Source organism: Macaca nemestrina, chromosome 12, assembly GCF_043159975.1.
Source record: "Macaca nemestrina isolate mMacNem1 chromosome 12, mMacNem.hap1, whole genome shotgun sequence".
Lineage (NCBI taxonomy): Eukaryota > Metazoa > Chordata > Mammalia > Primates > Cercopithecidae > Macaca > Macaca nemestrina.
In genome coordinates this window covers 10560556-10585140 of record NC_092136.1, presented here as the reverse complement: position 1 = coordinate 10585140, position 24585 = coordinate 10560556, and the positions used below count along the sequence as shown (strand labels likewise).

The 24585-nt window shown below is 46.2% G+C and overlaps 1 protein-coding gene across 12 annotated transcripts in view; it reads left to right on the top strand.

Moving 5' to 3' along the window:
- The window catches only part of LOC105469491 (microtubule affinity regulating kinase 2), a 76927-nt gene that overhangs the window by 1120 nt on the left and 51222 nt on the right, over positions 1–24585 (top strand). Inside the window, exon 1 of one of the 12 annotated variants that reach the window (XM_071074423.1) lies at positions 11011–12621. The exons of the other annotated variants lie outside the window; for them this stretch is intronic. The gene's annotated coding sequence lies outside the window, so the exon portion shown is untranslated. Of the gene's footprint in view, positions 1–11010; positions 12622–24585 lie in introns of those variants that run through there. 12 annotated transcript variants of the gene reach the window in all.

Here is a 24585-nt window from a genome sequence, read left to right as displayed (position 1 = left end):
GTTTTCCAAATTGTTCTCTCCCTCTTGCTTGCAACCCACCAGCTCCACCCTCATCACCTTTCCAAATCCTTCGCCTACTCTTTGCTCATCACTTTCCCTTCTTTGCTCCAGGAGCTCCCTGGATCCTGGCGCTGGCATTTGTCGCTTCCGTGTTTCCCCACAGCTGTCATGCGCATAGTTTTCCCACAGGTTGCCTTTGGGGTTCCAATCATCACTCCCTTCAGAGTCTTTGGATCCCTCTTGTTCTCTTGCCCTCGGGTTTGGCTTTTAGGTCCCGGGGTCTCCTGTTTCTCTCTGTGAGGGTTCTACTAGCCTTCTACTGGGCTCTTCCTCCCAACCGAAAGACACTTGGCCCCACTGTATTAACACAACCTGTTGCTCAGTCCTTTCCCAGACCTCGCTGCATCACAATTTTTGCCTTTCTGTCTTCGTACGCTGAAACACAAACCATGATGACTTTCTGTGTCTTCACTCCCGTGCCTGGCACTTAGAGTATTTTCTTTCTTGCTTGTTGCCTTCCTGTTTCTCCACCCTCACCGCATCTTCCTTACTGTACCTTTTACTCAGCGTTGCCTTTCATCTCCACGTTAGTCTCCTGCCTTCTTCATGTCCTGTGTATCCCCCCACCATGCTTGGATCCATTCTGTTCCTATTGGCTAAGTCTTTGTAATTCCCAGGAAGTCCGGGTGTTTTGCATGCTAGTTTCTCTAGCTACACCTCAGCCTCACGACTCCACGGTCCCCCTCATCCTGGCAATCACTGCTATGGTTTGTCACCCAAGTCTTAGCCTTTCTGTGTCATCTCACTTTTGATCCCAGAGGCGTCCACTTTCCACCCCTCCCCTTTCTTTTACCGTCTCTAGCGTCCTTTGCTGACTGCTCTGTGCAGAGGCCCCTGCCTGTCATACCTTTCTTGGTGGAGAACTTTACTAGGCCAAAAAAACTTGACTTGAAAAAGAAGTGCTTCCGCCCCGGGGCTGCTGTGCTTTTTGCCTTCTTTCCGCTTATTCCATCCTTTATGTTTCCCTCTTACTCCCCTCTTTCTTTGTAGCCCGGTAGAGCACTTGTTATATTCTCTTGTATGTGAACATTCTTTGAAAAATCTTACCTCCTTTCATTTACTGTAGTTTTTCTATTTTGTTACCCCTGGCTCTCTCTCTCACCTGGGCAGTTAGGAACTCAAAAGAAGTTCTAGGCAGAGTTTTTCTCTGCAGGGTTGATCCTTTTATTACTTGTGGATTATTTGCTTCTAGGGGTGAAATAGGGGTTGAGAGGGAGGGATGGTTGATTTCCATTTCATCACTGGGTTCGGCAGCTGGTTCTCATGGGACAGGTGGGTCTTCGGAGACAGCGGAGCATGTTCGGTGTCTCGCAGTCTTTCTCTCCCTTGCCTGCCAGCTGTTTATCTCTCCTTACTGGGAATTGCTTTCTCTAGGCCCTCTTGAGGTTGCTTTTTCCACCCTTTTTCCTCTCACAACCTCTGTTTTAGCAGGTAAACCCTGCTTAACCAGAGAACTTTCCCAGACTGTTGATCGTGAGCTGGTAGGAGGAGACCAAGTGACTGACTGGCACCCTCAGGCATTTGGGGAGTGGCGATGGAGTGCCTACTCTCTCAGTGAGGCTGGTGGGGGGCATTGTGTTCAGCAGAGCAGAGTAACAGACTGCCTCAGTGTGGTTTCTTTGTGCTGCTTACTACATGTAAATGCATTATTGCCATGGTATATTCCTGTGATATGTGTGTTGATTTCCCCTCTTCCTTACATGCCTAGTGTACTGCTGAGCATATAGTAGGGATTCCACCATAGTGCGCATCCACTGACTTCATGATAGCAGCAGTCAGTGACCATTTGGGAATGTAAGTAAGCTCTTTGATAACCTTGCCCAGAGCAGTAGCTGCATACGTTGTCATCCTGTTATGATTATTGATTACCCATCCTATTTCTACTCTTTATGGACTTAGATTCTCCTTAGCCCCTTCATACCTTCTACTGTTCTCAGGGTAGCCAATCACTGTATCGACTTAATATGAAGTCTCATTCCAGTAAAAGCAGGGACTTTGGAAAACCTTGGATGCACCTATCCCAGACACATTCCTGTATTCTTTCTTTCTTTTTTTTTTTTTTTGAGACGGAGTCTCATTCTGTCACCAGGCTGGAGTGCAGTGGCGCAATCTTGGCTCACTGCAATCTCCGTCTCCCGGGTTCAAGCGATTCCCCTGCCTCAGCCTCCTGAGTAGCTGGGACTACAGGCACGCACCACCATGCCCGGCTAATTTTTTGTATTTTAGTAGAGACGGGGTTTCACTATGTTGGCCAGGATGGTCTCAATCTCCTGACCTGGTGATCCGGCCTCCCAGAGTGCTGGGATTACAGGCGTGAGCCACCACGCCCCCCGCGCTGGGCCTGATCCTTGTATTCTTTAAAATAGGAAAAAAGACAAACAGCAGCTCCTCAGGTCACAAGGCCAGGTGTATCAAACATTGACCTCCGAGAGTAGATCATGCCACCAAGTGAAAGAAACCTCTTCTTGGTCCTCTTGTGATTTTAGCTAAAGTAGTCATGGAAACTTGGTCATTACTATAGTCTTAATGTTATTTTTTTTAAAAAGGGGATTTAGTTGGGCTGATTTCCTCCCCTAAAGGTCTTCTGTCACCTTATTTAAATTTAAATTATTTAAACTGGTTTTACCAGAAAATAGGTAAACAAACACCACTGGTTGTCTCCAGTCTCTTTTCTTGCTGTTCCTCTCCCTCTTCTTTAAAAATGTGGCTGATGAGAACCTGTTTCCAGGAGCCCTTTGATCACTCTGAAACACACAGACACAGAAAATGTTGAAGCATAAAAATAAACCTTGCGTTGCAGGGAGATTGCCTGTTTGCTGTCGACTTCGCTTGCAACAGCGAAAGTAGGAGACTAAAAAAAAAGTCAAGCCCTGTCTTTAAGATGGTTTTTGTGACACCTGATTCCAGATGTGCTTGTTCACAGCCATAGACTTCTTGCTTTTGCAGAAGGAGGGTTCTAATCTGGGGCTGGTAGTTTGGGGGATTGTTAGTCTGTGAGCTGAGCTTTCAGTTCACTTCTTTTCCAAATGGCTCTGCTGGCCTGGAAGCTTGGCAGTTGTGAAAGCAATCAGCAAGATGACTGTTCGCCTTCCAGCCAACAGCAGCAGTAGTCACAGGCAAGCCTGGAGAAAGGTCCAGCTTTCAGAGTTCACCTGCTAGAGTTCATAACACCTGGGGGAGAGGCTACTGGATCTGGGACCTGCCCCACCTCTGAGCCTCAGAAACTATCAGAGAGAGATTGAGAGAAAACTCGCCCCACTCCTGCTACAGTGGGAAGGGAGGGGGCAGCTGTCAGGCTTCTAGGTGGTGAGTGGCATTGTTTATTCTCTCAGTTCTAGAAAGGGGAGTTTGGAAGTACTGGTGAAGAAAACAAAGTTACAAGATCCTATAAAGAATAGCTGAAGTACTCCAAACACTCTTCATTGGACCCCATTGTTGACTCTGGACATATATATAATCTTTTTTTTTTTTCTTTTTGTTTTTTGGACACAGAGACTTGCTCTGTCGCCCAGGCTGGAGTGCAGTGATGCCATCTCGGCTCACTGCAACCTCCGCCTCCCGGGTTCAAGCTGTTCTCCTGCCTCAACCTCCCGGAGTAGCTGGGACTACAGGCGACTGCCACCATGCCTGGCTAATTTTTGTATTTTTAGTAGAGACGAGGTTTTGCCATGTTGGCCAAGCTGGTCTCAAACTCCTGACTTCAGGTGATCTGCTGGGTAAATATATTTTTTTTGTTTTTGGTGTCACTTAGGTAGATTGGATGAGCTAGCTAGCATCTCACTCCACACTCTGAGCTGTGCAGCAGTGTGTCCTGGTGCTAATTCTCACTCTGTCCTTTGATTCTGGCCAGGGGCTCCTTGATGGTGCTGCCTTCTGGTTAGGAATGTGGGTGAATGTCAGACCAAATAGTGTCACTTTCAGCTTGGCCGTAGGGATCTGGAATGATGTGTTGTTAGAGCAAGGGCTTTGGGAGTCCTTGGAGTTCGTAACCTTTGAACCTGGTAAAAGTAACTGTACCTAGTAAACTATAATAATTTCTCTCTGGTCAGACACCATGGCTCATGCCTGTAACCCTAGCACTTTGGGAAGCCAAGGCAGGAGGATTGCTTGAGGCCAGGAGTTCAAGACCAGCCTGATCAGTAAAGTGAGACTCCATACCTACAAAAAATTTTTTTTAAATTTAGCTGGGCGTGGTGGCACATGCCTGTGGTCGCAGCTACACAGAAGGCTGAGGCAGGAGGATGGCTTGAGCTGGGGAGGTCGAGACTGCATTGAGCTGTGTTTGTGCCATTGCACTTCAGCCTGGGTGACAGAGCAAGACACTATCTCAGAAAAAAAAAAAAATTACTTTTCTCCAGTTTATGGACTTTGGGAAGTAGCTAACAGATGGATATAAGGCAGTTGTTGAAACTTGGGCTGCTGCAGGTTCAAATAAAAGTTTACACACAGGGATAACTGAATCTTTCAGACTAACCAAAGATTGGGCTGGAGATTTTTCTCAACATAAATGTCCTAAGCAGAGCTGGTGCCTGTGAGGTAGGAAAAGATTGAGACTGTTTGCTTAAGAGGTTTGCAGGGTTAGAGCTCTTGGGAGTCAGAACTTCTCAGACTAGATTGTTTCCCCTTTGGACAGAACAACCCAATTCTCCGTGGGCATTTGATCAGGACTAACCCAGGCCTTCATGAACTCTTTCTCATTGAGCACTTAGCCACCTGGCTGGCATTACTCTTCTCCCAGGAGCTTCCATGAGGTTCCTATATATGTATTATGTCGACTTGAATGAATATTTTATGTCTAGAGTGCAGCCAAGCCTCAGACTTTGTGGCCCATTATCGACAAATGGGGTAGGGGGTGGGCGCCACCTTTGGCCCCGTGATAGCTTCTCTGCTAAATGGACTCTCCCCAGCAGCACTTTGAAGCCCGTTAATGGATTGGAATGAAGTAACCTCAGCAGATGGAAAGAGTGAGGAGGGTGGTCATCTTCCTTCCCTGAGACTGCCTGAAGAGGCTTTCCTACGGTAACCAGGGCCAGCCCCTATTCCCTCTGCTTGGTTAAGCTGTGGACTGGAGCTGCTAGGCCTCTGCTTTGAGAAGTGTAGAAAGGATTTGATTCTCTTTTAGCCATGGTGGGGCCACCAGTTTCCCCACTTTCCCATCAAAGCAAAAATTGAGAAGGATGTGGAAAGGGTGGGTGGAGTTTAAATCTGGCCCTTCCTCCTTCAGTGGAAGTTCAGCAAAATGACAAACCAGATAGGTGGCTGAATTTCCTTCTCTTGACGGGAGATTCCAGTATTTGTACGTTTTGTGCTTGAAGCTTGGATTCTCCAGGCTACCTCCCAGCCTTCATCAAACATGAGTGAGTCACAGAAGTGTTATCTATGCATTTTCCCCCTTCTGTCTCAGCAAAGGGAAGAGTAAGCCTTTACAAACCTGTGGGGGAGGAAGTCACCCTCTTCCCACTGCTGGAGAGCCAGGCTATCCCCAGGTTAACCCTGAAAGTTCTGACTCCTGAGCAGAATGTTACTGCCCCCCGCCCCCTTCCTTTATAGTATAGGCCATTGAAGGTCATTGCTCATCTTTTTTTTTTTTTTTTTTTTTGAGACAGTCTTGCTCTGTCACCCAGGCTGGAATGCAGTGGCACGAGCTCAGCTCACTGCAACCTCCACCCACTGGGTTCAAGAGATTCTCATGCCTCAGCCTTCCAAGTAGCTGGGATTACAGGTGCGCACCTCCACACCTGGCCACTTTTTGTATTTTTAGTAGAGACGGGGTTTCACCATGTTGGCCAGGCTGGTCTTGAACTCCTGAACTCAAGTGATCCGCCTGCCTTGGCCTCTCAAAGTGCTGGGATTACAGGAGTGAGCCACCGTGCCGGGCATCATTGCTCATCTTTTAGACTGAGATGTTACAGCTGATTCTAAAACAACACCAAGAGAGAATCTGGCCTCTTGATTTCCAGTTGTGTCTCAGAGGAGGAGGCATCCCAGTTCCTCCTCTTGCCCTCTAGACAGCTCCTCCTCTGATGAATATAAATAGGCTAGATCCCTTTATCTTCATATCTGTTTTTGTCTAGAATGTTTCAAGTTTCTCAAGCTAGGTGTGGTGGCTCACATCTGTAATCCCAGCACTTCGGGAGGCCAAGGCAGGAGGATCACTTGAGCCCAGGAGTTCAAGACCAGCCTGGGCGACATAGCGAGACCTCATTTCTACCAAAAAAAAAAAAATTTTTTTTTTAAATTATTATTATTATTATTATTTTTTTTGAGACGGAGTCTCACGCTGTTGCCCAGGCTGGAGTGCAGTGGCGCGATCTCGGCTCACTGCAAGCTCCGCCTCCCGGGTTCCCGCCATTCTCCTGCCTCAGCCTCCTGAGTAGCTGGGACTACAGGCGCCCGCCACCGCGCCCGGCTAATTTTTTTTTTGTATTTTTTTAGTAGAGACGGGGTTTCACTGTGGTCTCGATCTCCTGACCTTGTGATCCGCCCGCCTCGGCCTCCCAAAGTGCTGGGATTACAGGCTTGAGCCACCGCGCCCGGCCAAATTTTTTTTTTTTGAGACAGAGTCTTGCTCTGTCGCCCAGGCTGGAGTGCAGTGGTGTCATCTCAGCTCACTGCAACCTCCGCCTCCTGGGTTCAAGTGATTCTCCTGCCTCAGCCTCTTGAATAGCTGGGATTACAGGTGTATGCCACTGTATCCCACTAATTTTTGTATTTTTAGTAGAGACAGGGTTTCACTATATTGGTATCTTGAACTCATGACCTCGTGATCTGTCTCAGCCTTCCAAAGTGCTAGGATTATAGGCATGAGCCACCTTGCCGGCCAAAAAAATTTTTAAAAAGTTACCTGGGTGTGGTAGCACGTGCCTGTATCCCAGCTACTTAGAAGGCTGAGATGTGAGGATCACTTGAGCCTGGGAAGTTGAAGCTGCAGTGAGCTATGATCATGCCACTGCATTCCAGCCTGGGCAACAAAGTGAGACCCCATCTCAAGATAAATAAGGTTTGTCAGTCCCTGTGGGGGTTCTTTCCACAGATGTCTGTCTTTGGGTTGGCACTTCCCCCACTTGCAGTTATTCCTTACATTTCTCATTCGAAAATGGCAAAAATGGCAAAAGTAAATCCATTTCCTTTTTACACCAAATTATTAGTTTTACGCTTATAAAACTAAATGAACAGAAGATTTGGTAGGAGAGGAGGGGAGATGGACACTGATACTGGTGGCTAGGTGATCCTGAGGGACAACTGATGCCTGACAGGAAGAGAGGAGGGCTGTGTTCAGTGACTGGCTCCCAGCCACCTTTTTGGCCTTTTTTCTTTTTAACATGAGGAAGGCGGAGCAGACCAGGGGCTTCTCTGTAGAACCAGTCAAGCTGGTTTTAGGCAGCCTCGGCCTATTTTCTTGTGTGCTCTTTGGGAAGTTGGCAATATGAAGGTCGGCCTCCTTTGGGGCTGTGTTCGTTGAGGCGGAAGTTTGGAAGCCATCTATTGTAAACAACCCCCTTCTCCCCAAACACTGAATGGGTCTCTGAGCTGGTCCTTCACTCCAGGGAGGAGGCTTTCTCTCCGCCCTATGCTGAACTGAAGGCAGCTTTGCTTTATACACCTTTCACTGAAAGCTCTAAGCCATAGCTCCTTCTTGTGGTCCCCCTTCCCAATTCACAGCTTGGCAAAAGGCCCTCAGCCTGGCCAGGAGGAAGGAACTGGGTCTGCCTTTGGCTCCTCATTTATGGGTCTGGAAGAGGATCAGGACTCCTTACTGCTATGATTTGGCTGCTAAATTCAGTGACACCCCAGGCCTTTTTTGGTCCATGCAATGGGACTGTCTCTCCAGGCCTGCTGGGAAAGAAGAGAGAGAAAAAATAGCTTTTGGTCTGTGGCAGCTTACAGGGACTTCAGGAAACAACCTGTAGGAAAGGTGGGAGCTACGGGTCACCATGTGTGACCTGCAATAGCAGTAGGGAGTCTTTCTCAGGGAGCAAGGCCCAGCCAGGTAGGATTGTTTCCCAGTCTCCCAGCTAAGCAGGAAATGCCAAAATATGAATGTTTAGCAATTAGTGAGTGTAACTACCTGCAGACAGAGCTCCAGCCTAGACCTTGTCCTTGGAGGCTGGTCGCCCCTGTTTTTACTACAGTGAGCTACTCATTGCTTCTAATTACCATTTCAGTATGAGTTTTGCTTTCTTTTCTGATATCCCACGTGCAGCTCCCTTTTTTCTCCACCTTCTTTTTGTTGTGTTTTTTTGATACGAAGTCTTGCTCTTTTGCACAGGCTGGAGTACAGTGGCACAGTCTCAACTCATTGCAACCTCCGCTTCCCAGTTTCAAGCAATTCTCCTGCCTTAGTCTCCCAAGTAGCTGGTACTACAGGCGCGCCACCACACACGGCTAAGCCTTTTTTTTTTTTTTTTTTTTTTGAGATAGAGTCTCGCTCTGTCGCCCAGGCTGGAGCTTACTGCAAGCTCCGCCTCCTGGGTTCACACCATTCTCCTGCCTCAGCCTCCTGAGTAGCTGGGGTTACAGGCACCGGTCACCATGCCAGGCTAATTTTTTGTTTCTTGGGTTTTTTTTTTTTTTTTTTTTTTTTTTTTTGAGACGGAATTTCACTCTTGCTGCCCAGACTGGAGTGCAGTGAAGCGATCTTGGCTCACTGCACCCTCCGCCTCCCAGGTTCAAGCAATTCTCCAGCCTCAGCCTCCTGAGTAGCTGGGATTACAGGCATGCACCACCATGCCCAGCTATTTTTTTTTTTTTTTTTTTGGAGACAGAGTCTTGTTCTGTTACCCAGGCTGGAGTGCAGTGGCGTGATCTCGGCTCACTGCAAGCTCCGCCTCCCGGGTTCTTGCCATTCTCCTGCCTCAGCCTCCTGACTAGCTGGGACTACAGGTGCCCGCCACCACGCCCGGCTAAGAGACGGGGTTTCACCGTGTTAGCCAGGATGGTCTCGATCTCCTGACGTCGTGATCTGCCCGCCTCGGCCTCCCAAAGTGCTGGAATTACAGGCATGAGCCACTGCGCCTGACTGTGACACCTGGCTAATTTTTGTATTTTTAGTAGAGACTGGATTTCACCATGTTGGCCAGGATGGTCCCGATCTCCTGACCTCGTGATCCGCCTGCCTCTGCCTCCCAAAGTGCTGAGATTGCAGGCATGAGCCACCGCGCCTGACCTTATTGTTTTTAAGAGACAGGGTCTCACCCTGTCACCCAGGCTAGTGTGCAGTGGTGTGATCATAGCTCACTGCGGCCTCAAACTCCTAGGCTCAAGTTATTTTCCCACCTTAGCTTCCAGAGTATTGGGACTACAGGTCATACCTGACCCCTCCACCTTCTGGACTTTCACTCACCCCATCACTCCCTACTTCTCCGCCACAAAAGACTGTCATTGGCTATCTTTGCGTGTAGTGTTGAAGGCACTTGGAGATTGTTGCTTTGTCTTTTTGCCCATGAAAGTTTGAATTACCGGTTCTCCAGTCAGAGGAAGTGGGGCTCCTTAGGCCAGCTCCATGTCACATAGCATACTGATTATGTTGAGCTTATGGCACAGCTGAGTGGAGAGTCCCACACTTTTTGAACACTTTTTGACTTCCGATAAGTGGTTCCACTATGGTTAAGAGCAGGTTTGGTGGGCTGGGCGCAGTGGCTCATGTCTGTAATCCCAGCACTTTGGGAGGCCAAGGCAGACGGATCACTTGAGGTCAGGAGTTCGAGACCAGCCTGACCAACATGGTAAAACCCTATCTCAACTGAAAATACGAAAATTAGCCTGGCGTGGTAGCATACACCTGTAGTCCCAGCTACTCGGAAGGCTGAAGCACAAGAATCACTTGAATCCGGGAGGTGGAGGTTGCAGTGAACAGAGATCATACCACCGCACTGCAGCCTGGGCAACAAAGCGAGACTGTATCTCAGACAAACAATAAGAGCAGGTTTTGTGGCTAGATTTCCTGTATTGGAATCCTGGATCATCGTCTCCTGTCATCTTAGGTTCCCTCTGTGTCTGTTTGCTCATCTGTAAAATGGGAGAATAGTACCTATCTTATAGGTATAGCTGTTATGAGTATTAAAAGAGTTAATGAATAGAAACCTTTTAGAATAGTGCCTGGCACAGCAGAATAATCATTGCCATTATTGTTCCAGTTGAACAACACAGTGAATTTTATCTGAGCACCACACAACTCTAGGTCAGTAGTATAAGGGGTAATGTTTGGAATTTCTCTGTTATCAGTTGAAAAAAATCTTGTTCTTCTGGCATCTTCAACCCATTGGGGTCCTATAGGCACTTTTTCTAACATCTCTGTTTTTTGTTTTTTGTTTTTTGTTTTTTTTTGAGATGGAATCTTGCTCTTGTTGCCCAGGCTGGAGTGCAATGGCACCATCTTGGCTCACTGCAACCTCTGCTTCCTGGGTTCAAGCAGTTCTCCTGCCTCAGCCTCCTGAGTAGCTGAGATTACAGGCACCCGCCACCATGCCTGGCTAATTTTTTTTTTTTTTTTTTTTTGTATTTTTAGTAGAGACGGGGGTTTCACCATGTTGGCCAGGCTGGTCTCGGGTCTCGAACTCCTGACCTCATGATCTGCCAGCCTTGGCCTCCCAAAGTGCTGGGATTATGGCGTGAACCACTGCACCCGGCCTAGTTTGCTTTTTTACCAGTCATCTATCTGAAAAAAAGTGGAGTGCTACTGGAGAGATTCATGTACTTCTGATAACACTTTTAGCTCATGGTTTTTTGTTTGTTTGTTTTTTTTTTGAGATGGAGTCTCGCTCTGTCGCCCAGGCTGGAGTGCAATGGCTGGATCTCGGCTCACTCCAAGTTCCGCCTCCCAGGTTTACGCCATTATCCTGCCTCAGCCTCCCAAGTAGCTGGGACTACTGGCGCCCGCCACCTCGCCCGGCTAGTTTTTTTTGGTATTTTTTTAGTAGAGATGGGGTTTCACTGTGTTAGCCAGGATGGTCTTGATCTCCTGACCTCGTGATCTGCCCGTCTCGGCCTCCCAAAGTGCTGGGATTACAGGCTTGAGCCACCGCGCCCGGCCTAGCTCATGTTTTGTAAGGCATCAAATATTAAGTAGTTTTCTTGATTAAAGTAATAAAAAAATCACCACCTGCTGCCTGCCTATATTTCTGTGTTGCAAATGATGGTGGTGGATGTGTAGCCTCATCTGTGGCTAGAAGGCCAAATCCAAAGTCACCAGAGCTTGAGTTTTTTGAGAGTTGAGATCTGTGTGTCAAAGGGGAAGCCCTAGGGTTCTCTGCAGCACCAAGATCAGGGATTCATACCATCGTGTTCCTTTCTTTTTTCTTTTCTCTTTTTTTCTTTCTTCCTTTCTTTTTTTTTTCTCATGGATTCTTACTGTGTTGCCCAGGCTGGTCTTGAGTATCTGGCTTCAAGTGATCCTCCTGCATTGGCCTCCCAAAGTGCTGGGGTTACACACTCAGCCATGTTCCTTTCTTCAAGTAGGGTATTGACCCTTTGGCCACAGGAAAAAGCACCCAGTTTTTCTTAAAGACCACGTGGGAACCTAGCAGCCCATGATTGTAGGTTCCTTTTTCCCTTGTAGAGTGGCCTTCAAGGGCAGGTTCTTGTTACCTCCCTTTCAGAGACCTGAAGGGACACAGGCATTTCTGCTCCTGGGAATTTGTGGACTTTGAATCTGGAGCTCAGATTTTGGTCTCCATTGGTTGCTTGTTTATCTTCATCACTTGCCATTTCTGGAGCCTGCATGCCTTCTCAGAGCAGCAGGTAAGTTGCTTAGTTTTTTCACATTGCAGCTGTGACTGGGGGAAGGTAACAGTGTCCCCTTAGAACTCATGGAGATGCCAGGCATAGTGACTCACACCTGGAATCCCAATACGTTGGGAGGCTGAGGCAGGAGGATCACTTGAGGCTGGAGGATTGCTTGAGACCAGCCTGGGCGACATGGTGAGAGTTCATCTCTACAAAAATTTCAAAAATTTTTTTAAAAAGAACTCATCAGGGACTATTTCTTTCATTGTATTTTCCTCTTCCTTTTGCCCCCTCTGCTGACTTGTTTCACTTTCATTTTTTGTTTGGTTTCTTTGAACTCCCTTTCTTCATTATCATGTCCTTGTTCCAGTCCATCTTAGGTTTTTCATTTCTTTGTTCCACTCTCCCTAACCTGTTTCTGTGCCCTGTTTATGTCGTGGCTCAGGGTATGAATTTTGATAGTCCAAGATCTCCTTCAGGTATAGAATCCCAGACCACCTGGTCCTTTTTTTCTCTCGTTCCTCTGATTTCTGTACATTTAAGGATTCACTGCTTTAGAAAACATGGTGTAGTTTTTGTTTGTTTGTTTGTTTTGCTTTTTGTTTTTTTCCATGTTTCTGGAGCCACCTCTCTCAGTAAAGCCAGTCTTGGCGACTTATTAGGGACAGCATTCTGGTTTCCCTGGTGACAGCGTTTAAACTGATTCTAGACTGTTTTCTCTAACCTATCAGGAATGCCCTGTCTTGGGAGAGATCTGGAGAGGTACTTGAGAATTTTGGACACTGTAATATTGAATTCGGTTCTAATTGTGATCTGGAGACCCTCAGACTGTTTCAGGTGATGCACGAAGTCAAAATTCTGTTCATCATAATATTAACACAGTGTTGCCTTTTTCACTCTCATTCCCTCACCAGTATACAGTGACATTTTCCAGAGGCTAAATGATGTGTGGTGACATCACATTCTTCTGGCTAATGAAATGTGTAATTCTGTATTCTTATGTTATCTGTAATTTTTAAGGTAGTACTTTAAGGTAAAAATATGGAAGTTTTCATTGATGAACTCAGTTTGTTCTCAGTACTCCTGTGCTCTTACTAGCTTTCTTCAGTTGTAAGTGCTATAATCTTTTTGTACACTTCATTACTGTCTAATAAATCCTTATTTTGAAATCCCAACATTTTCCTGGAACCTTTGAGGAAATATAAGAAGTAAGTACTACTTGTAAAAGTTTCTTGTAAAAACTTTTGGGAAGGCTGGGCGCGGTGGCTTATGCCTGTAATCCCAGCACTTTGGGAGGCCAAGGCGGGCGGATCACGAGGTCAGGAGATCGAGACCGTCCTGGCTAACATGGTGAAAACCCATCTCTACTAAAAATACAAAAAATCAGCCGGGCGTGGTGGCGGGCGCCCGTAGTCCCAGCTACTCGGGAGGCTGAGGCAGGAGAATGGCGTGAACCTGAGAGGCGGAGCTTGCAGTGAGCCGAGATCGCGCCACTGTACTCCAACCTGGGTGACAGAGCGAGACTCCATATAAAAAAAAAAAAAATTTTTTTTTGGAAAACTAATTTTAAAAATTTTATTGAAAACTTATTTTAGCACTTTAAAATAGAAAAAAATTTATAATATTTCCCTTATATGTAAGGGTGGATTGTTGGCTTACAAAAGGGAGATTAGAAGACTTGCTTTTTCAACCCATAGCTGCAATTTGTATGTTGAAAAATACTAAAACGGACATACCAGCAAATATAAAGGAGAACTCTAAAGAAACTGGGCAAAACTGTAAATAAGAACTAAAAAAAAAAAGCAGAAAAGAAATAAACTATAATGAAAACTATCTTCCCAGTTTCATAAATGTTCATAATGTACCTTACTGTGTCTTATGCGATAGAACATTTTCATGTAGTATTATGGTACCAGTTAAGTTGTGGCATTCTTTCAGGATCATTTAGAGTTTAAAGAAAAAGGACTTATGTATTTTATGCGTGTGTACTATGAGCTCTTTAAAACCCAAAATTTCTTCCAGCTTTTTTTTTTTTTTTTTTTTTTTTTTTTTTTTTTTTTTTGAGACGGAGTCTCATGCTGTTGCCCAGGCTGGAGTGCAGTGGCGCGATCTCGGCTCTCTGCAAGCTCCGCCTCCCAGGTTCCCGCCATTCTCCTGCCTCAGCCTCCTGAGTAGCTGGGACTACAGGCGCCCGCCACCGCGCCCGGCTAATTTTTTGTATTTTTAGTAGAGACGGGGTTTCACTGTGGTCTCGATCTCCTGACCTTGTGATCCGCCCGCCTCGGCCTCCCAAAGTGCTGGGATTACAGGCTTGAGCCACCGGGCCCGGCCTCTTCCAGCTTTTAAACTAGAAATAAAAAAGTCACTGAAGCCTCTATCTATCAGGATAAGTTGCCACATTGCTTTGACTGGAAAAGCCCACACAGAATCTGAGAGACTAATGAAGTCTTGAACAGCTGACATTCCTGAATGCCCACTGGATGAAAAGTCAGTAAAATTCAAGGTAGTGCCACTTCAGATGTTACCAGGATTCATTAAATTCAAGATTTAGCCAGGCGCAGTGGCTCATGCCTGTAATCCCAGCACTTTGGGAGACCGAGGCAAGTGGATCACCTGAGGTCAGGAGTTCGAGACTAACCTGGCCAACATGGTGAAACCCCATCTCTACTAAAAGTACAAAAGTTAGCCGGGCATGGTGGTGCGTGCCTGTAATCCCAGCTACTCGGGAGTCTGAGGCAGGAGAATCGTTTGAACCCAGGAGGTGGAGGTTGCAGTGAGCCGAGATCGTGCCATCCCTCTCCAGCCTGGACGAGAAGAGCGAAACTCCGTCTCAACAGAAAAGATGTAGCTGCACACATGAAGACCGAGTTAATATCTTATTTACAGAATTTTACTTTCACATTACAAATGAGCAAATCTATAGACGTGGCTCGACTTGCTGTATCAGCACCAACTGCTCATCAAAGAATAATTTATTTTATGTGAATGCTCAGAAGCAGATACAAATGGTGATAAATATTCAAAGGGTTGAATAACTTCCTGAATCTCATGATTTATCCTGGAACAACTTTATTTCCATTTGCACCCTTGGTGCAGAAGCAGTGGTGGAGAAAACTGCTGGCGCCGTAACATGGATCAAGGAAGTGGCAATAAACTCTACCAGTGGTCATTGTCATGGTCTTTCCCACCACAAACTTGTGGTTGAAAAATAAAAGCCGTTGTTACTTGAGAATGTGTTGAATGAAGGACTAAAGACTATTTTTTAAATTTATTCATTTATTTTATTTATTTTTATTTATTTTTTTGAAACAGAGTCTCACTCTGTCTCCCAGGCTCAAATGCAATGGCATGATCTTTGCGCACTGCAACCTCTGCCTCCTGGGTTAAAGTGATTCTCCTGCCTCAGCCTCCCAAGTAGCTGGGATTTCAGGCACCTGCCACCTCGCCCGACTGATTTTTGTATTTTTAGTAGAGACAGGGTTTCGCCATGTTGGCCAGGCTCGTCTGGGATTCCTGACCTCAGGTGATCCACCTGCCTCGGCCTCCCAAAGTGCTGGGATTACAGGCATAAGCCACCATGCCTGGCCAAAACTATTAATTTTGTGTGTGTGTGTGTGTGTGTGTGTGTGTGAGACAAGATCTCACTGTGTTGCTTAGGCTGGAGTGCAGTGGTGCGACCTCAGCCCACTGCAACCTCTGCCTCCCGGGTTCAAGTGATTTTCCCACCTCAGCCTCCCCAGTAGCTGGTACTACAGGTTCGCACCACCACGCCTGGCTAGTTTTTCTATTTGTTTGTTGTTGTTGTTGTTGTTGTTGTTTGGGTTTTTTTTGGTAGAGACAGGGTTTTACTATGTTTGCCAGGCTGGTCTTAACTCCTGACCTCAAGTGATCCGCCTGCCTCAGCCTCCCACAGTGCAGGAATTACAGGCATGAGCCACCATGCCCAGCCTTTTATTTTATCAACCCTTTAATAAAGGTCTCTTTAGGCCAGGCGTGGTGACTTATGTCTGTAATCCCAACGCTTTCGGAGGCCAAAGCGAGTGGATCACCTGAGGTAAGGAGTTTGAGACCAGCCTGACCAACATGGTGAAACCCTGTCTCTACTAAAAGTACAAAAATTAGCTGGGCGTGGTCGTGGGCACCTGTAATGTCAGCTACTCGGGAGGCTGAGGCAGAAGAATTGCAGTGAGCCGAGATCGTGCCATTGCACTCCAGTCCGGGCCAACAACAGGGAGACACCATCTCAAAAAAAAAAAAAAAAAAAAAAAGGTATTCCAAGTGATGAAATGCAAAGTATCCATGAAGCATTGCTGCTGTATGCCAAACTTGAGGAAAGCGTGTGTGTTGGAGCTGCACCAGCTGCAGGGATCATAATTTTTTCTTGAAAGAACAGCTGATGGACAAACTAGAGTTGTTCATATGGACATTTTATGAAAATGAAAAAGGTGAGCCTGTCATTGTTGCCACTGATAAAATTCAAGTTTTCAAGTGAAAATTAGAATTTTGGAAAACTTGTGTCTGCTAAAACTTTTCTGAGATTGGTAGTAAAATTAATGAGTGTGATTTTTTGATATTGTGTGAAATATCAGTATTTGGAAATTCTGCACAAGTCAGTGAAGAAATATTTTCCAGAATTCTAGTGGGTAAAAGAGCCATTCAAAGTGCAGGATGAGGCCAGGCATGGTGGCTCACCCCTGTAATACCAGCACTTTGGGAAGCTGAGGAGGGAGGATTGCTTGAGGTCAGGAGTTCAAGACTAGCTTGGGCAACATGGCAAGACCTCATCATCTCTGCTAAAATTTTTTTAAAATTAGCTAACATTGGTGATATGCACCTGTAGTCCTAGCCACTCAGGAGGCTGAGGCGGGAAGATCACTGGAACCCAAGAGGTCAAGGCTGTAGTAAGTTGTGATTGTGCCACTTTACCCTAACCTGGGCAACAGAGTGAGACCTTATCTCCAAAAAAACAAAAACAAAAACAAAAAACAAAGTGGGCCGGGCGTGGTGGCTCAAGCCTGTAATCCCAGCACTTTGGGAGGCCGAGACGGGCGGATCACGAGGTCAGGAGATCGAGACCATCCTGGCTAACATGGTGAAACCCCGTCTCTACTAAAAAATACAAAAAAACTAGCCAGGCGCCTGTAGTCCCAGCTACTCGGGAGGCTGAGGCAGGAGAATGGCGTAAACCCAGGAGGTGGAGCTTGTAGTGAGCTGAGATCCAGCCACTGCACTCCAGCCTGGGCGACAGAGCAAGACTCCGTCTCAAAAAAAAAAAAAAAAGCAAAGTGCAGGATGACTAATGGATTTTAATGTAAAAGTATATGAAATGTTTATTGATAAGATTTCAGGTTCCACATTGCAACTAGCCTTTAAAAACTACCACTTGGTGAATTTTGATGTAGTATCAAAGAAGAAAATCCTCAGTATCCGAAAGGCTGTTGAACTCTGTTTTTCTTTTTTTTTTTTTTTTTTTTTTTTTTTTTTTTTTTTTTTTTTGAGACGGAGTCTCACGCTGTTGCCCAGGCTGGAGTGCAGTGGCGCGATCTCGGCTCACTGCAAGCTCCGCCTCCCGGGTTCCCGCCATTCTCCTGCCTCAGCCTCCTGAGTAGCTGGGACTACAGGCGCCCGCCACCGCGCCCGGCTAATTTTTTTGTATTTTTAGTAGAGACGGGGTTTCACTGTGGTCTCGATCTCCTGACCTTGTGATCCGCCCGCCTCGGCCTCCCAAAGTGCTGGGATTACAGGCTTGAGCCACCGCGCCCGGCCATGAACTCTGTTTTTCAACTACATGTCTCTGTGAAGTGATATTTTCTTCCTATATTTCAACCAAAACAACTTATGAAAACACATGGAATGCAGAAGCAGATATGAGAGAGAAATCAACTGTCTTTCATTAAGCCAGACATTAAAAAGATGTGCAAGAATGTAAAGCACTGCTACTCTTGTGGTGAAATTTCATTTTGTTTTGGAAAATACAAGTTTTTTATTTTAAAAAGGTTATTAGCATAAACATGTGGGTTTATTATCTTGAATGGATTAATAAATATTTTTTTAAATTAGTTTCAGTTTCTAATAAGATAGCTGTGTAGTCCTCAATAATTTTTTAAGCATATAAAGAGTTCTTGAGACCAAAGGTGAGAAAACCACGGTAGTAGACAAAACATGGGGCCCTTGTCTTGATGGGTTGGTTGGTTACTTGCTATGACTTCATAAGGAGCCCTTGTTTTGCTGTTCCCAGCCCCAGTATAATCCCTGCCTGGGTCTCAAAGAGGCATTCAGTACTTTGGTTTGCAGTCCCTCTGGTTCCCGTGATGTGAGGGACTTTGACCAAAGATAACTGATTTTTTCCTTCTGATACATACACCACTGGCCCTGTGGGTTTTGTTGGGTTTTTTTGTTGTTGTTCTTTAAAATATGTGGCTTGTTTATTCTTTTTCTCCCCTTTATATCTTAAATTTTTTTTCTCATTTTCCCTTTTCATTCCTTTATTGCTTGTTTATTTATTTTCAAACAGAGTCTTACTTTGTCGCCCACGCTGGAGTGCAGTAGTGTGATCTCAGCTCACTGCAGCCTTGACCTCTCTAGGCTCAGTTGATCCTCCCATCTCCACCTCCCAAGTAGCTGAGATTACAGGTGTGTGCTACCACACCCGGCTAATTTTTGTATATTTAGTGGAGACAGTGTTTCGCCATGTTGGCCAGGCTGGTCTTGAACTCCTGGCCTGAGTGATCTGCCAACCTTGGCCTCCCAAAGAGCTAGGTATGAGCTACTGCAACCTGCCTTATTTTTTGTTTTTCTCATTTTTTTTTTTTGATTTTTAAATTTTTCAGATTTTTTTTTTTTTTTTTTTTTTTTTTTTTTGAGACGGAGTCTCGCTGTGTCTCCCAGGCTGGAGTGCAGTGGCGTGATCTCGGCTCACTGCAAGCTCCGCCTCCCGGGTTCACGCCATTCTCCCGCCTCAGCCTCCCAAGTAGCTGAGACTACAGGCGCCCGCCACCACGCCCGGCTAGTTTTTTGTATTTTTAGTAGAGACGGGGTTTCACCATGTTAGCCAGGATAGTCTCGATCTCCTGACCTCGTGATCCACCCGCCTCGGCCTCCCAAAGTGCTGGGATTACAGGCTTGAGCCACCGCGCCCGGCCAGATTTTTTTTTTTTTAAATGAGACAGAGTCTCTCTTGCTCTGTCACTCAGGCTGGAGTGCAGTGGCGTGATCTCAGCTCACTGCAAGCTCCCCCTCCCGGGTTCACGCCATTCTCCTGCCTTGGCCTCCCGAGTAGCTGGGACTACAGGCACCCACCACTATGTCCTGCTAATTTTTTGTATTTTTAGTAGAGACGGGGTTTCACTGTGTTAGCCAGGATGGTCTTGATCTCCTGACCTCATGATCCACCCGCCTTGGCCTCCCAAAGTGCTGGGATTACAGGCGTGAGCCACTGCGCCTGGCCTAAATTTTTCAGTTTTTATACTCATCTGTTTTTTGTTTGTTTTGTTTCTTTTTTTTTTTTTTTTTTTTTGAGACGGAGTCTCGCTCTGTCGCCCGGGCTGGAGTGCAGTGGCCAGATCTCAGCTCACTGCAAGCTCCGCCTCCCGGGTTTACGCCATTCTCCTGCCTCAGCCTCCCGAATAGCTGGGACTACAGGCGCCCGCCACCTCGCCCGGCTAGTTTTTTAATTTTTTTTAGTAGAGACGGGGTTTCACCGTGTTAGCCAGGATGGTCTCGATCTCCTGACCTTGTGATCCGCCCGCCTCGGCCTCCCAGAGTGCTGGGATTACAGGCTTGAGCCACCGCGCCCGGCCTGTTTTGTTTCTTTAATTTGTTAGTATTTGTTGTTTTTTGAGACAGAGTCTCACTTTATCACCCAGGGTGGAGTGTGGTGGCACAATCTCGGCTCACTACAACCTCCGCCTCCCAGGTTCAAGCAGTTCTCCTGCTTCTGCCTCCCCAGTAGCTGGGATTATAGGCACCTGCCACCATGCCTGGCTGATTTTGCCTTTTAGTAGAGACGGGGTTTCTCCATGTTGGTCAGGCTGGTTTCGAACTCCTTACCTCAGGTGATCTGCCCGCCTTGGCCTCCCAAAGTGCTGGGATTACAGGCGTGAGCCACCGCCTCTGGCCTGTTTTTTGGTCAGCTGTTGTGTTTTGATTGCATTATAAGATTAGTTCATCAGGTGGATTTTCTTTGGTATATATTTAGTTGTGGTTTGGAAAATAAGTTTTTTATTAAAGATTAGTCATTTATGTTTACATGTAATGAGTTTACTCATGTTCTGTTAAATGAATTGATACATGTTTAAATTTTTCCTCATTTGAATTTCCAATATAGTAAATATCGATAGATACAATTCATATAAACAAAAACTTCTGAGTGTTCAGTTATTTTTCAAAATGCAAAGAGTCCTGAAACCAAAAACTGTAAGAATCATGGTTGTAGACAAAACTTGGGTTGGTTCTCCATGACTTTGGTTGATAAATTTTTTTTTTTTTTTTTTTTTTTTTTTTTTTGAGACAGAGTCTCGCTCTGTCGCCCAGGCTGGAGTGCAGTGGCCGGATCTCGGCTCACTGCAAGCTCCGCCTCCCGGGTTTACGCCATTCTCCTGCCTCAGCCTCCCGAGTAGCTGGGACTACAGGCGCCCGCCACCTCGCCCGGCTAGTTTTTTGTATTTTTTTAGTAGAGACGGGGTTTCACGGTGTTAGCCAGGATGGTCTCGATCTCCTGAACTCATGATCCGCCCGTCTCGGCCTCCCAAAGTGCTAGGATTACAGGCTTGAGCCACTGCGCCTGGCCGATAAATTTTTTTTATTTTTTGAGACAGGTTCTCACTGTGTCACCCAGGTTAGAGTGGAATGGCATGATCTTGGCTCATTGCAGTCTCAACCTCCCAGGCTGAAGCAATCCCTTCATGTCAGCCTCCCAGAGTGCTGGGATTATAGGTATGAGCCATTGTGCCTGGCTTTATTATTATCATTATTATTATTATTGTTTTGTTTTGTTTTTTGAGACGGAGTTTTGCTTTGTCACTCAGGCTGGAGTGCAGTGGCACCATCTCGGCTCACTACAACCTCTGCCTCCTGGGATCAAGCGATTCTTGTGCCTTAGCCTCCCAAGTAGCTGGGATTACAGGTGCACACCACCACACCTGGCTCATTTTTGTATTTTTAGTAGACACAGGGTTTTGCCAAGTTGGCTAGGCTCCTGGCTTCAATTGATCTGCCTGCCTCGGCCTCCCAAAGTGCTAGGATTACAGGCATGAGCCACTGCACCTGACCCTGTAATATAATTTTACATGAGTTAATAGTGTGACATTTTCTCAGTTGTAATTTTTTTTTTTGAGACAGTGTCTTGCTCTGTCACCCAGGCTGGAGTGCAATGGCGTGATCTCCACTCACTGCAGTCTCCCAGGTTCAAGCGATTCTCTTGCCTCAGCCTCTGGAGTAGCTGGGATTATAGGCACACGCCACTGCGCCTGGCTAATTTTTGTACTTTTAGTAGAGATAGGCTTTTCACCATGTTGTTCAGGCTGGTCTCAAACTCCTGACCTCATCATCCACCTGCCTCGGCCTCTTAAAGCGCTGGGATTACAGGCATGAGCCACTGTGCCTGGCCAGTTTTAATTTTAATGCAATAAATATCAGTAGCTGTCACCCACACGAAGAAATCCATTTGACGTCATCAGTAAGAGTAAAGGGATTCCAGACAGTGTGAGAACTCTTCTGTAAACAGAGATGGGACTGATAATCCCTGTCTTTGATTGGTTGATTACTTGCTATGACCTCATAATGAGCCTCTGTTTTGCAATTTCTGGGGCCCTGGCTGGGCCTCAGGAAGGCACTTGCTGTCTTGGTTTTCAGTTGTTCTAGCTGAGGAAGCTGGTTGTCAGTGACCTGCTGGACCTTGGCCAAAGTTGGCTCATTTCCTCCTTTGAATACATAGCATTACTTTTTGTTGTTTTATTCCATTAAAAAGATCATTTGGCTTACTTGGATTTTATTATGACAGTAGGTTTTTTTTTTTTTTTTTAATTTTTTTTAACGTATATGTTGGCTATTGGTCAATTCCAAATTTGAAAACTGCAAAGCTTACACAGCTTCTATCCTTGAACCTTGGTGCTTACATTAGCTGAGGGCTGGTAGGCTGCAGTCACTAAAGCCAGACACTCAATGGTCTATTCCCTGGGTGGCTCCAGAGCTGACATACTTTGTTTCTTTTTGTTTCTTTTCCTTTTGTACTTGATTCTTTTTAACCTGTTTCTTTCTTTTCTTTTCTGTCTTTTTTTTTTCCAGAAGGAGTCCTGCTCTGTCGTACAGGTTGGAGTGCAGTGGCATATCTCAGCTCACTGCAACCTCCGCCTCCTGGGTTCAAGCAATTCTCCTGCCTCAGCCTCCTGAGTAGCTGGGATTACAGGTGCCTGCCACCATACCCAGCTAATTTTTGTATTTTTAGTAGAGGAAGGGTTTCACCATGTTGGCCAGGCTGGTCTTGAACTCCTGAGCTAGTGCTCCGCCTGCCTTGGCCTGGGATTACAGGCATGAGCCTATCATTTACCATGTAAAGATAGGCTTTACATGGTGAAAAGCCTATCTCTACTAAAAGTACAAAAATTAGCCGGGCGCAGCTGTAATCCCAGCTACTCCAAAGTGCTAGGATTACAGGTGCAAGCCACCATGCCCGGGCTAACCCCTATTTCTATCTTTCTTTCTTTCTTTTTTTTTTTTTTTTATGGAGACAGAGTCCCACTCTGTCGCCCAGGTTGGAGTGCAGTGGCTGGATTGGCTCACTGCAACCTCCACCTCCCAGGTTCAAGTGAATCTCCTGCCTCACCCTCCCGAGTAGCTGGAACTACAGGTGTGTGCCACCATGGTCAGCTCATTTTTGTGTTTTTAGTAGAGACAGCATTTTGCCATGATGGCCAGGCTGGTCTTGAACTCTTGACCTGGTGATCCACCTGCCATGGCCTCCCAAAGTACTGGGATTACAGGTATGAGCCACTGCATCCAGCCTGTAACCCTTGTTTCTTAATGAAACATGCCTGTAAATCCTACTTTTATGTAGGTATACTTTATTTTTCCTGTAAGAGATAGGTTTATTTGGAGTGTTTGTAGGAGGGTGTGAACTTTGTATTTCCTTGACAAGTCCTTAAGTGACAGGGAGAATTGTAGTAGTGTATAATCTTTAAACTACCCTGTAATTATCAACATTGTTCTTTTGTGTATACTCATTCTCCAATTTCCATAGCACCTCTAGCTTTTAACAGCTTCCCTAAGTCATACGAATAATAGACCTTGGGCCTCCTCTAATAGTCACTTTGACCAACTTTAAGCAAATCTTTTAAAACTCATGTCAGCTGGGTGCAGTGGCTCACTCCTGTAATCCCAGCACTTTGGGAGGCTGAGGTGGGCAGATCATGAGGTCAGGAGATCGAGACCAACCTGGCCAACATGGTGAAGCCCTGTCTCTACTAAGAATACAAAAATTAGCTGGGTGTAGTGGTGCACACCTGTAGTCCCAGCTACTCAGGAGGCTAAGGCAGGAGAATTGGCTTGAACCCGGGAGGGAGAGGCTGCATGAGCCGAGATCATGCCACTGCACTCTAGCCTGGGCGACAGAGAGAGACTCCCTCTCAAAAAAAAAAAGAAAAAAAAAAAAAAGCCAGGCACGGTGGCCCACATCTGTAATCCCAGCACTTTGGGAGGCCAAGGTGGGTGGATCACGAGGTCAGGAGTTCGAGATCAGCCTGGCCAATGTGGTGAAACCCCATCTCTACTTAAAATACAAAAAATTAGCTGGGTATGGTGGTGAGTGCCTGTAGTTCCAGCTGCTCAGGAGGCTGAGGCAGGAGAGTCACTTGAACCCAGGAGGCGGAGGTTGCAGTGAGCAGAGAGCATGCCGCTGCACTCCAGCCTTGGTGACCGAATGAGACTCTATCTCAAAGTAAAAAAAAAAACACAACAAAAACTCATGTCATTTGCTCAGAATCATATCTCATTGGAATCATTTTTTAAAAACTGTTTAATCAAGTGCTCAACATATCAATTCCTGTCTACATACAGGATTGTAGCTCCATTTCCCATCACTCAGCAAGTCCCATAATCTGCTTTTTCCATAAAGCATATTTCTTTTCAGATTTACATGTGGCTTGCATTTCAGTTCCAGAATTGAACTTAATGTGCTATTTTCTCCCTTCGGCTACTGGTCTATGTGGAAGATAAAGAATTCTAATTTTGGGTTGGGCGTGGTGACTCACACCGGTAATCCCAGCACTTAGGGAGACTGAGGCGGGTGGATCACGAGATCAGGAGTTCAAGACCAGCCTGGCCAAGATGGTGAAACCCCATCTCTACTAAAAATACAAAAAACTTAGCCAGGCGTTGTGGTGGGCGTCTGTAATCCCAGCTACTCTGGAGGCTGGGCAGAGAATTGCTTGACCCCGGGAGGCGGAGGCTGCAGTGAAACGAGATCACACCACTGCACTCCTGCCTGGGCGACAGAGTGAGACTCTGTCTCAAAAATAAATAAATAAAAAGAATTTTAGCCGGGCATGGTGGCTCATGCCTATAATCCCAGCACTTTGGGAGGCCGAGGCGGGTGGATCACCTGAGTTCGGGAGTTCGAGAGCAGCCTGACCAACGTGGAGAAACCTTGTCTCTACTAAAAATACAAAATTATAGGACAAAAAATGCCTGTAATCCCAGCTACTAGAGAGGCTGAGGCAGGAGATTTGCTTGAACCTGGGAGGTGGAGGTTGCGGTGAGCCGAGATCGTACCATTGCACTCCAGCCTGGGCAACAAGAGCAAAACTC